This window comes from Ranitomeya variabilis, chromosome 2 (assembly GCF_051348905.1).
Source record: "Ranitomeya variabilis isolate aRanVar5 chromosome 2, aRanVar5.hap1, whole genome shotgun sequence".
NCBI classification, from domain to species: domain Eukaryota; kingdom Metazoa; phylum Chordata; class Amphibia; order Anura; family Dendrobatidae; genus Ranitomeya; species Ranitomeya variabilis.
In genome coordinates, this window is record NC_135233.1 from 431,902,929 (window position 1) to 431,914,866 (window position 11,938).

The 11,938-nt window shown below is 41.7% G+C and overlaps 1 protein-coding gene across 1 annotated transcript in view; it reads right to left on the reverse strand.

Moving 5' to 3' along the window:
• ELF5 (E74 like ETS transcription factor 5) overlaps positions 1 to 5,175 on the reverse strand; it is a 29,315-nt gene extending 24,140 nt beyond the window's left edge. The window contains exon 1 of the mRNA XM_077287004.1: positions 5,100 to 5,175. The gene's annotated coding sequence lies outside the window, so the exon portion shown is untranslated. The remainder of the gene's footprint in view (positions 1 to 5,099) is intronic.
• Between the last annotated feature and the right edge of the window lie 6,763 nt (positions 5,176 to 11,938).

Sequence of the window (11,938 nt, forward strand, 5' to 3'; positions counted from 1 at the left end):
ACTTTTGGGTTTGGTTTAGCGCCCAGTTTTCAGGCATAGATGGTGGTGGGCCGAGGTTGCCCTCCTGCCCCCGGATCTCATCCATCCTCCATGGATAAGACAGACGTGGATGCCGGGAGCTTACGGAAAGATATGGGAAGAACCGGTCCAGATAGCACAGATCACTTGTGGGACAATCCCCTCGAGGCTTCTGCTTGGCAGTTTTTTCCTCCCGCACTTCCTGATATGTCCCATAATATTCCGGACATAAACTCTTCACACGCAGTAATTATTTGGCTTTATAAAGTGACAAGATAATTTTCAGCTTTGTGCAGCACCCTGACTAAGGCCGGTTTCACACGTCAGTGGCTCCGGTACGTGAGGTGACAGTTTCCTCACGTACCGGAGACACTGACACACGTAGACCCATAAAAATCAATGCATCTGTTCAGATGTCATTGATTTTTTGCGGACCGTGTCTCCGTGTGCCAAACACGGAGACATGTCAGTGTTCGTGGGAGCGCATGTTTTACACGGACCCAATAGAGTCAATGGGTCCGCGTAAAACACGGACCTCACACGGACATTCTCCGTCTGGGGTCCGTGTGCGTGCAGGAGACAGCGCTACAGTAAGCGCTGTCCCCCCCACATGGTGCTGAAGCCGGTATTCATATCTTCCCTGTAGCAGCGTTTGCTATAGAGAAAATATGAAGAATAGTGTTAAAAATAAAGATCCATGTGTCCGCCGCCCCCCCACCCCCTGTGCGCCCCCCCTGCTGGTCAGAAAATACTTACCCGCACCCTCGCTCCTTCCTGGTCTGGCCGCGGCTTACTGTATGCGGTCACGTGGGGCCGATCATTTACAATCATGATAGTCGGCTCCGCCCCTATGGGAGGTGGAGCCACATATTCATGACTGTAAATGATCGGGCCCACGTGACCGCATGCAGGAGAAGCCGCGGCCAGACCAGGAAGGAGCGAGGGAGCGGGTAAGTATTTTCTGACCAGCGGGGGGGCGCACAGGGGGTGGGAGGGCGGCGGACACATGGATCTTTATTTTAAACACTATTCTTCATATTTTCTCTGCAGCAAACGCTACTGCAGAGAGGATATGAATCGCAGCTTCAGCACCATGCAGAGTGGGTACCACACGCTCCGTGTGGTACCCACTCGCCATACGGGCGGCACACGTGTGCCGCACGTATGGCCTCCGTGAGTTCCCAGGCACACGGACACGGATAACTCCGGTACCGATTTATTCCGGTACCGGAATTATCTGGACGTGTGGGACAGCCCTAATGCAGATGGCGCTGACGACCGGGGACACGCTGCTACTAGTCGCCTGTACAGGATGACCCGTAAGAAGCTGCACGCCGCGGGTCACATCTCGCACCCACGGGGGAAAACAAGTCATTGATTTCACAATATTTTAATCATTGATAAAAAAAAAAAAACAATGATCCTGTGGTTTTCAATTCATTTTTCTGGGTCACAAAATGCACCAATTTTATAACCTCCATGAGCACAAACCCATTTTCAGATTTTTCGGACTTTTTAGTTTTTTGATCTCGACTTTACAGAACCCGAATTTTTCCTTTTGATCCTTTTCTTTGTCAAAGTCACACAAGATTTCTTTCCTTTTTCTATAGGACGACTCATTAAGCAAAATATTGGGTAACATGGAAAAAAAAAAGAGCCAGATGGAAGTCTAATAAAGGATTTTGTATTCCAGGTTCTTTAGTTGATGCCTTTCAAAGTCATTCCAGACCAAATTTATATTTTTTCTCGTTTTACTTTTTTGATATTTTTCTATCTTTCACTATATTGTTTTCATTTTTTGCCCATCGGAAACACTCGAAAAATAGTTTTTGCGCCGCTACATTCTGAAAGCTGGGATATTACTTTTTTTATATTTTCAGCTACAGAACTGGAAAGCTATAACTTTATGTTCTCATTAACGGAGCCTTTTTCGAAGCTTTTTTTTGTGTGGAATGAGTTTCCGTTTTCGATTGTATCACTTCGGGAAAAAATAAAAAAAAATACTTTTTGTTAAAATTGTATTTATTTTCTTTGGAGGGAAGAGACTAAAATAAAACTCTTTGCCGATATTCCTCCTATTAAGGCATTCACTGTCCAGGATAAATAAAACATTTTTTTTTTTAGTTTTACAGTATAATATCATTTTTGTTTATTTATTTGTTGCTTCATTTATTTGTTGAAAGGTGAAAAAAGTTTGTGTTTTTCTTTGGATTTTTCTTTATATATTTTGAATATTTTATTTAACCTTGATTTTGCTTTAAGTCTCACAAGGGGAATTGACTATGCAAATATAATAATTAATATATTCTTTGCTTGTCCATATAATAGGTTACATAACTTTTTTTGCAGTGTGTTATGTCTGTAAGGCCATGTTCCCATGATGAGTTTTTGGTGAATTTTTAGTGTTGAGTATTTTTGAAAAAAACGAGTGCGGAAAATTTGTAAAATCAAAAACTCATCATGGGAATGTAGCCTAAGGCTGTGTGCACATGCTGCGGATTTTGCTGCGGATCCGCAGCGGATTTGACGCTACGGATCCGCAGCAGTTTTCCCAAAGTTTACAGTACCGTGTAAACCTATGGGAAAAAAAAAACGCTGTGCACTTGCTGGGGAAAAATCCGCGCGGAAACGCAGCGGATTATTTTCCGCAGCATGTCAATTCTTTGTGCGGATTCCGCAGCGGTTTTCAACAAGCACCAATAGGAAAGTGCAGTTGAAAACCCACAGAGGAATCCGCAGAAGAAACCGCGTGAAAATCCGCATTGAAAACCGCAGTGGTTTTGCACTGCGGATTTTCCAAATCCGCTGCGGAAAAAGCCGCAGCAGAATCCGCAACGTGTGCACATACCCTAAGTGTAAAGATGAACAGGCGGTCAATTAGGGCCTAGATGGTGGACCTGGCGACCGTGTTTAGACCTGGACGGGATGGTTCAGAGGGATGTTGATTAGCGATGAGCAAACGTGCTCGGATAAGGCTTTATTATGCTCGGTGCTAACTGAGTGCCTTTGGTGTGCTCAAAAAATAACTCAGAGGACAGAATTAAAAAAGTAAAGAAATAGAAAGTGATAAAAAAAAACAACAAGTTGCAATTCACCCTGAAGAAGAGTGAGAAAAGTTCTGGAGGTCGGATAGAACTTTTTATTTTAATATTTTTATATTAACTGAATGTATTTTTTTATTTAATTATATAATATTAAATCATTTATTTAAGTTAAAAGACTTTTACCACTTGTCGTTTGTGCTTCCGCGGCTACGACCGTCCAATCGCTCCTCCAGCTGACACAACACAGATGCCCCCCCAAAAACCTCCCCCCCCCCCCACAGCGTCTACGTACAGGAATTGAAGGAAAGACCCTGGTGTGACGTTAGGGAAAGCGATACATAATAACCAATCTTCCTGCAAGAATGGCGGAGACCCCTTCACCTATTAAATCGTAACTTTTATTGTATCACTGAAAAATAATAAATTCCAAACTTTTGACTGTGAATGAATTAAAATAATTAATTATTAACTTCTGAATCAGATGGTTCTAGGGTCCGAGAATATCAAAGTGTATCATTTTAAGAAATAAATATATATGTATATATAATGAATGAAGTCATACATTCCTTATATACAGATAATTCTTCGTTATTTCAATCATTTCACTGTCAAAAAAGTTTGCGATTTATTCTATTCCCGTAATATTATAACAGTTACTTTCATTTAAAGTTACGATTTAATAGACATTATTTTAGTTGATCAGTAAAAAGATCCATCAGTGGAAAGGACTATAAGAACATTTATTATTAACTATTAAAATATCACAAGGGATAAAAAAATAAAAAGACACTAGGCCAACTCGTTTCGAGCACTAAGGCCATTATTTTAGTTGCCAGTGGGAAAAATGCTCATTATGTATTTTTTGTAGACCTATCTCCACTTTCTCAACCTCGTTGCTCACAGACTTTCTCCATCGCATTTCCAGTAAGTAGATGTTGTGGGTCTGTTTTTTTACACCAGCACGGTGGCTCAGTGGTCAGCACAGTGGCTCAGTGGTCAGCACGGTGGCTCAGTGGTCAGCACGGTGGCTCAGTGGTCAGCACGGTGGCTCAGTGGTCAGCACGGTTGCTCAGTGGTCAGCACAGTGGCTCAGTGGTCAGCACAGTGGCTCAGTGGTCACCATGGTGGCTCAGTGGTCAGCACGGTGGCTCAGTGGTCGGCATGGTTGCTCAGTGGTCAGCACGGTGGCTCAGTGGTCAGTACGGTGGCTCAGTGGTCAGCACAGTGGGTCAGTGGTCAGCACAGTGGCTCAGTGGTCAGCACGGTGGCTCAGTGGTCGGCACCGTGGTCTTGCAGCTCTGGGGTCCTGGGTTTGGATCCAACCAAGGAGACAGTGGAGAGTCTACAAAACAACATAATGCATCTGTGCAACCTGTCGTTGGCCTGAGCGTGGAGCTGGACCAAACGTCACTGCCGAGGAGGCCGGTGGGCTGTAAAAAGGAGTGGAAGACAAGACCGCTGGTTTGACTGACTGCCATTAAAGAGGTTGCCCCAATATGGCAAGATAACCCACCCTACTGATCGCTACAATGGGGCCAGCCGGAAATGCCGGTAGACAATGCACAGAACAGCAGTGCGCATGCGTGGCCACCTCTCCAGTAATTCTAATGGGTCATTCAGGAGGATCGTTGGGGGTCCCAATGGTTGGACCACTCATGGTCTCCTATGCTGTAGATAGGTGACAACTTTCCTCTTTAGGGTTAAAAAACATAAAACTACACATGGATAAATATTACAACAAAGAATATAATAAGAAAAATAGTAAAATGAAGAATGTCAAACAGCAACAATGATTGGTCGAGCAAGCTACAATAAGATACATTCCTTAAAGGGACAGAAATCCTAAAGCCGGCACCATGTAATATCTGAGCCCCAGTAAAAAGAGATAAGAGATACAGATGATAAACATATGTAAATAATAAAAGCCGGAGATTATATTGGAGACTCGGAGGCCAGAACATCCCACCTTTATGACCATTAGGGGGCGTCTTTCTACGGCTTTTGCTGGGGTGGTATAATAGGGTCGCGGCTGCTCACCTTACAGAGGCTCGTGAAGTATCCAGAAAGGCTGAAGAGAACACGACCGTGTGCGCCTCGAATCCTCTGATGCCAAAGTGATGAACACTCAGCCGATTGTGAGCGTGGGAACAGGTTAGGTCGGTTCTGCGGGTTGCAGATCACACCCATTCTGTGACGAAGATGATGACTACTCCTGATACTGCTCAGTGTAAACCGCAGGACCACAATGGACCACAGCCACCGATTCCTCTGCAGAGGTGGTCTCCAACTTTTGACGCTAACGTTTTAACTACAACTCCCATCTGTGAGCGCATAATGGGAATTGTAGTTGCACAACAGCTGGGAAGCCACAGGTGGGAGACCACTGATCTAAAGCAATATAACGTGGCGTGAAAAAAGGGATTGCACAGGATTAGAAGAACGCGGCGCACCATGGCTGTGTCCCCATTGAAGTCAAGGAAGGAAACAGTCATTTTTTTTAACCCTGGAAAATCCAACTCAAAGTTTATAGGACCTTAATTTTTCCAAAGAGGGGAGGTCGGAGATCATGGGGGTCCCAGCACTTTGACCCTCACTGATGTAGTAGTTAGTTCCTATACACAGGGTAGGGGACAATTTGTTAAAACTGAAATACCCCTTCAGGGCCAATGTGCTTGCAGATGTTTGTAACCTGGGTGGAAACTTCTTTTTGAATGGTAAAATAAATAAATAAATAAATAAATAATTACCGATTTAATTTGCTTCCTATATGGAGGACAATGACGAATGTCAAGTCAAATGGAAAAGAAACTTCCAAAATGTTGCGGTTCTTAACCACATTCTGTACTGGGAATTTTATTTTTTGTTCTCGCTGATCTGTCTTTTACTCCATAGGATTTTAAGAATCATAATAATGAAGATGACCTGGAGTAATCGTGGAGAAGGTGAAGTTAACCCTTCCATCAGCAGTGAGCGCACCGTGCAGGCCTCTGAATGCACAGGATTACGGGAAGCCGAGAGGTGGAGTCGCGGCGGATTCTGACATCTGGAATGTTTCCTCGCCCACAGGTGAGAGATTTGCATAAGTTACCAGGGAATTCTTCCCGCAGGATTGTGCAAGTATCGGAGACGTCGCTAATAATCCGCTGGGATCAGACGTGAGAAAAAGAATAAAGTTTAATATGGTGAAAATAATAATATGGCCGAAAGAGAAACTGATCAGAAGTATGGGCTCCACCGGGGACAACTATGGAAGAGACACGTTCATACATATGGATAGAACGATAGATAGATAGATAGATAGATAGATAGATAGATAGATAGATAGATAGATAGATAGATAGATAGATAGATAGATAGATAATAGATAGATGATAGACAGATAGATAGATAATAGATGATAGATAGATAGATAGATGATAGATAGATAGATAAATAGATAATAGATAGATGATAGACAGATAAATAGATAATAGATGATAGATAGATAGATAGATAATAGATAGATAGATAGATAGATAGATAGATAGATAGATAGATAGATAGATGATAGATAGATAGATAGATAAATAGATAATAGATAGATGATAGACAGATAGATAGATAATAGATGATAGATAGATAGATAGATAGATAGATAGATAGATAGATAGATAATAGATAGATAGTTAGATAGATAGATAATAGATAGATAGATGATAGATAGATAAATAGATAATAGATAGATGATAGACAGATAGATAGATGATAGATAGATAGGTAGATAGATAGATAGATAGATAGATAAATAATAGATAGATAGATTGATAATAGATAGATAGATAATAGATAGATGATCGATAATAGATAGATGATAGATGATAGATAGATCGATAATAGATAGATAGATAATAGATAAATATATGATAGATGATAGATAGATGATAGAAGATAATGTATAGATAGATAATAGATAGATAATAAATAGATAGATAGATAATAGATAGATAGATAGATAGATTATATATTGATCGATAATAGATAGATGATAGATAGATTGATAATAGATAATAGATAGATAGATAATAGATAGATAGATGATAGATAGATAATAGATAATAGATAGATGATAGATAATAGACAGCTAATAGATAGATAATAGATAATAGATAGATAATAGGTAGATAGATGATAGATAGATAGATAGATAGATAGATAGATAGATAGATAGATAGATGATAAATAGATGGATGATAGAGAGATAGACAGATAGATAGATAGATAATAGATGGATAGATAATAGATAGATGATAGATAGATAATAGATGGATGATAGATCGATAATAGATAGATATATGATAGATAGATGATAGATAGATAGTTAGATAGATAGATAGATAGATAGCTGATAGAAGATAATGTATAGATAGATAATAGATAGATAATAGATAATAAATAGATAATAGAGAGATGATAGATAGATTTTTGGACAAAGAACGTTATACAAAACAGAAAAAACCTCTTCAATAATGGATTCAGGTGGATTCAGGAAAATAAAATGTGGTTTCAACAAGAAAACTTGTGGGTATTGATTGCAGTAAAAGCAACCTCCGTGTGAGTATACTTTAGACTATGTGCACACCACGACTTTTTCGTTGGCTTCCACACAGAATTTGCCTGAAAGAGCTGCAGAAGTGGCCATAACGTGCACACAGTGCACAGCGACAGACTGCTTCGTCTCATTTCTTTGCACCGCTGTAGGGTAAGTTCACACAGGGCATTTTTGCTGCATTTTTTTATGCTTATTTTCAGCTGCTTTTTACAACAAAGCCTATGAGATTTCAGAAATCTCATGCACACACATTGTTTTTTTTGTCATCAGTATTGTTTGCTTTGCATGTTTTTTTGGACATAGAGCATGTCATTTCTTTCAGTGGTTTTCACATACTGACTTGAATGGGTGGTGAAAAAAAAGAACCAAAAACGCAGGTATCAGGTTTTTCTGCGTTTTTTGTGCAAAAACCTGATTCTATGGAATAGGACTTTTTTTTTTCAACACCAAACTCTATCAGCATGCACAGGAGACAAATTTAGCAATTGAAAACCGCAGCAAAACACGCCGCAAAAACCAATGAAAAACAAGGTAAAGTTTTGCTGCAGAAAAAAATGTTGAAAAAAAAAAACTCCTAGTGCAAACTTGCTCTTATGATTCAGAAATCCTGGGGCAGTTAAAAAAAAGGGACATGCTCATTCTTCAGTCGGGTTTTCCAGGGGTGCAATTGCGGATTTTTCCAAGAGGTAGCGGCTTCTGCTTTTTTCCTGAATGGTCTTTTTTGGATCATTCCTTGAGTGTTTTTTTTTTTTTAAATCATTTTTGGTCATCGACATTGCTTTTTTGCCTTTAGAGCGGAAGTGACCTGAAGAACGATCCGGTCACTTCTTTTAGCCGCTTTAGAAACGTGGAGCGATTAGAAGACGCTGAAAAGACTGAAAAAATGAACAGAAAGTTTATTATTAAAGGAAATGCAGATTATATATATTTTTTTAGAGTTTTTTTACGTTTCGGAGAGAAGACGACGTGCACAGATTCGCTGAGCGCAGCTCTGCAGCCGGACGGGTGTTCAGTATTCTGCCAGGGACCGGCGACTAAGCACAGACATAATTATCAGCATTATTATCATTGGCAGCGGATTGGTTCAGGTAACGATTCCTAGAAATTCTTAATTGCTTCTGTACATAGGCAGCCTCACGTGTGCACAGTGCCCGCCGTCCATGCCAAGGTGCCTGCACATGTTACACAACCTCTCCTACGACTTTTTATCATGCCCCGCTCCATATTAGGACCCCAAACACATTAGGTTATGTGGCAGAGGGGCTCGAAAAATTTGTAACTGCTGTTTGAAAAACTTAATAAAAAGTTATTTATAAAAAAAAAAGATGCATGCAAACTGAATCCCGACAAGTTTGGCAAATCTGAAATTTTGGGGGAAATTCATAAAGAATTGAATTTGTTACGAATTGATTGGCTGCCACCATAATGTGGTGATCCAAATCCCCTGCATAAATCTAAAAAATAATATGCTGCCTGCTGCCACCACTAGAGGGAGCTCAGGAGCTTACTGCAGACTGTGGTATTATAGGGTGTATAGAGAGTGCATCAGATCCCCCTAGTGGACACTTATATCACTTCATTATGGATTTCTATAGGTACAAGTGATGAGCATTATCCAAGCAAGGCTCGTGTATTAATCTAGTATTTCAGCATGCTAGAAAAATATGCTTAAGTCAACACATGCTAGGATTGCTTGTTTTGCCTTATCCGAGCACGCTCGCTCATCACTAATAGATACATATGGACTGACAAGGATGACTCCGTGACTTCCAAGTACTAATAAAGTCTATGTAGATGTATTCCAAAAGATAAGGAGAACAGGACACAGATAATGGATTTCATTAACATGCCTAAGGGCCATTTTTAGCTAACTAACGAGAAATGCAAATTTCTTATTAATTGTGCAACCATAAAAAAGCTGACATAGAGGTGCAGAGGTGTGGGCCGGGCAGGTTCTACTTGTTGTAACCAGGAAACTGTGGAATAAATATTCAATTAACCCAAAATTTGCAAATATGGAAGTGGAGCAGGTATATGGGTCACATTGCAATAGGTCTCCCTATGTTCGATCCACAGCGCCTCCATAATAGTGCTACATGCACTGTCGTATAGGAGTGCAAGGCAGAACCTGCCACAGGGCCTACAAGACGACATGGCTAATAGATATATTAGTATTATTTATTTATATAGCACGATTGATTCCATGGTGCTGTACATGAGATATACATATATACACTTAAACGGCCACAGTATTTTCATATTTCTTGATCTCTTTGGTTAGATAATGTGATCCGTAAACAATCCGCAAATCACTTTATTTAGCCTTGAAAAAATAACTTTGCACTACCGTCCACAAGGTGTCGACCTTCTGTATAATTTGCTGTCCACTGCCTATTGTCAAGTGCAATCCATTACTAGCAGCAGAATCACTGAGATGCAATACAGTAAGTGGGGGCTGGTCTTTGTGTCTCTACAGTAAGTGGGGGCAGGTATTTGTCTCTCTACAGTAAGTAGGGGCAGGTATTTGTCTCTACAGTAAGTGGGGCAGGTCTTTGTCTCTACAGTAAGTGCGGGCAGGTCTTTGTCTCTCTACAGTAAGTGGGGGTGGGTATTTGTCTCTACAGTAAGTGGGGGAAGGTCTTTGTCTCTACAGTAAGTAGGGGCAGGTCTTTGTCTCTACAGTAAGTGGGGGCAGGTCTTTGTCTTTACAGTAAGTGGAGGCAGGTCTTTGTCTCTCTACAGTAAGTGGGGGCAGGTCTTTGTCTCTACAGTAAGTGGGGTGGGTATTTGTCTCTACAGTAAGTGGGGGCGGGTCTGTGGCTCTGTACAGTAAGTAGGGTGAATCATTGTCTCTACAGTAAGTGGGTCAGGTCTTTGTCTCTACAGTAAGTGGGGGTGAGTCTTTGTCTCTCTACAGTAAGTGGGGGCGGGTCTTTGTCTCTCTACTGTAAGTGGGGGTGGGTCTTTGTCTCTCTACAGTAAGTGGGGGCAGGTCTTTGTCTCTACAGTATGTGGGGGCAGGTCTTTGTCTTTCTACAGTAAGTGGGGGCAGGTTTTTGTCTCTACAGTAAGTGGGGGCAGGTCTTTGTCTCTACAGCAAGTGAGGGTAAGTAATTGTCTCTACACTAACTGAGGGCAGGTCTTTGTCTCTCTACAGTAAGTGGGGGCAGATCTTTGTCTCTACAGCAAGTGAGGGCAAGTCATTGTCTCTACAGCAAGTGAGGGTAAGTCATTGTCTCTACAGTAAGTGAGGGCAGGTCTTTGTCTCTACAGCAAGTGAGGGTAAGTCATTGTCTCTACAGTAAGTGAGGGCAGGTCTTTGTCTCTTTACAGTAAGTGAGGGCAGGTCTTTGTCTCTACAGTTAGTGGGGGCAGGTCTTTGTCTCTACAGCAAGTGAGGGTAAGTCATTGTCTCTACAGTAAGTGAGGGCAGGTCTTTGTCTCTTTACAGTAAGTGAGGGCAGGTCTTTGTCTCTACAGTTAGTGGGGGAAGGTCTTTGTCTCTACAGCAAGTGAGGGTAAGTAATTGTCTCTACAGTAAGTGAGGGCAGGTCTTTGTCTCTCTACAGTAAGTGGTGGCAGGTCTTTGTCTCTACAGTATGTGGGGGCAGGTCTTTGTCTCTCTACAGTAAGTGGGGGCAGGTCTTTGTCTCTACAGTAAGTGGGGGCAGGTCTTTGTCTCTACAGCAAGTGAGGGTAAGTCATTGTCTCTACAGTAAGTGGGGGTGGGTCTTTGTCTCTCTACAGTAAGTGAGGACGGGTCTTTATCTCTACAGTAAGTGGGGTCGCATCTTTGTCTCTACAGTAAGTGAGGACAGGTCTTTGTCTCTACAGTAAGTGGGGTAGGTCTTTGTCTCTACAGCAAGTGGGGTGGGTTTTTGTCTCTTTACAATACATGGGTGGTGTGACGGGGTCTACCGTGCTGGAGTACCTCTTTCAGTACCACCCCGTGTTTCAGGAGGTCCACTCTGCTTTGGCTGGAGTCTGAATGAAGGACGCTGGCTGGAATTGCTTGGTTACATGGGCGCATACAAAAGATCACTGCTTCTCCACGTATTTCCAGTGTGACAACGCTTTACTCACAGGACACAGAATATATCACACAGATACAGAGGGCAGGCCAATTGAAAAGCGGCAGGCCAGACATACATTACAATAGCCGCAGATGGCTGGAGCCTGCCGATATTTACTGTGGGAATTACAAAGGTGGGGGAGGTCAGAAGGGGGATATCTTGTCCCCTCTGCCCAGGGGCGCAGCCTGTGGGCTGATGCATTAGGGACATGCATC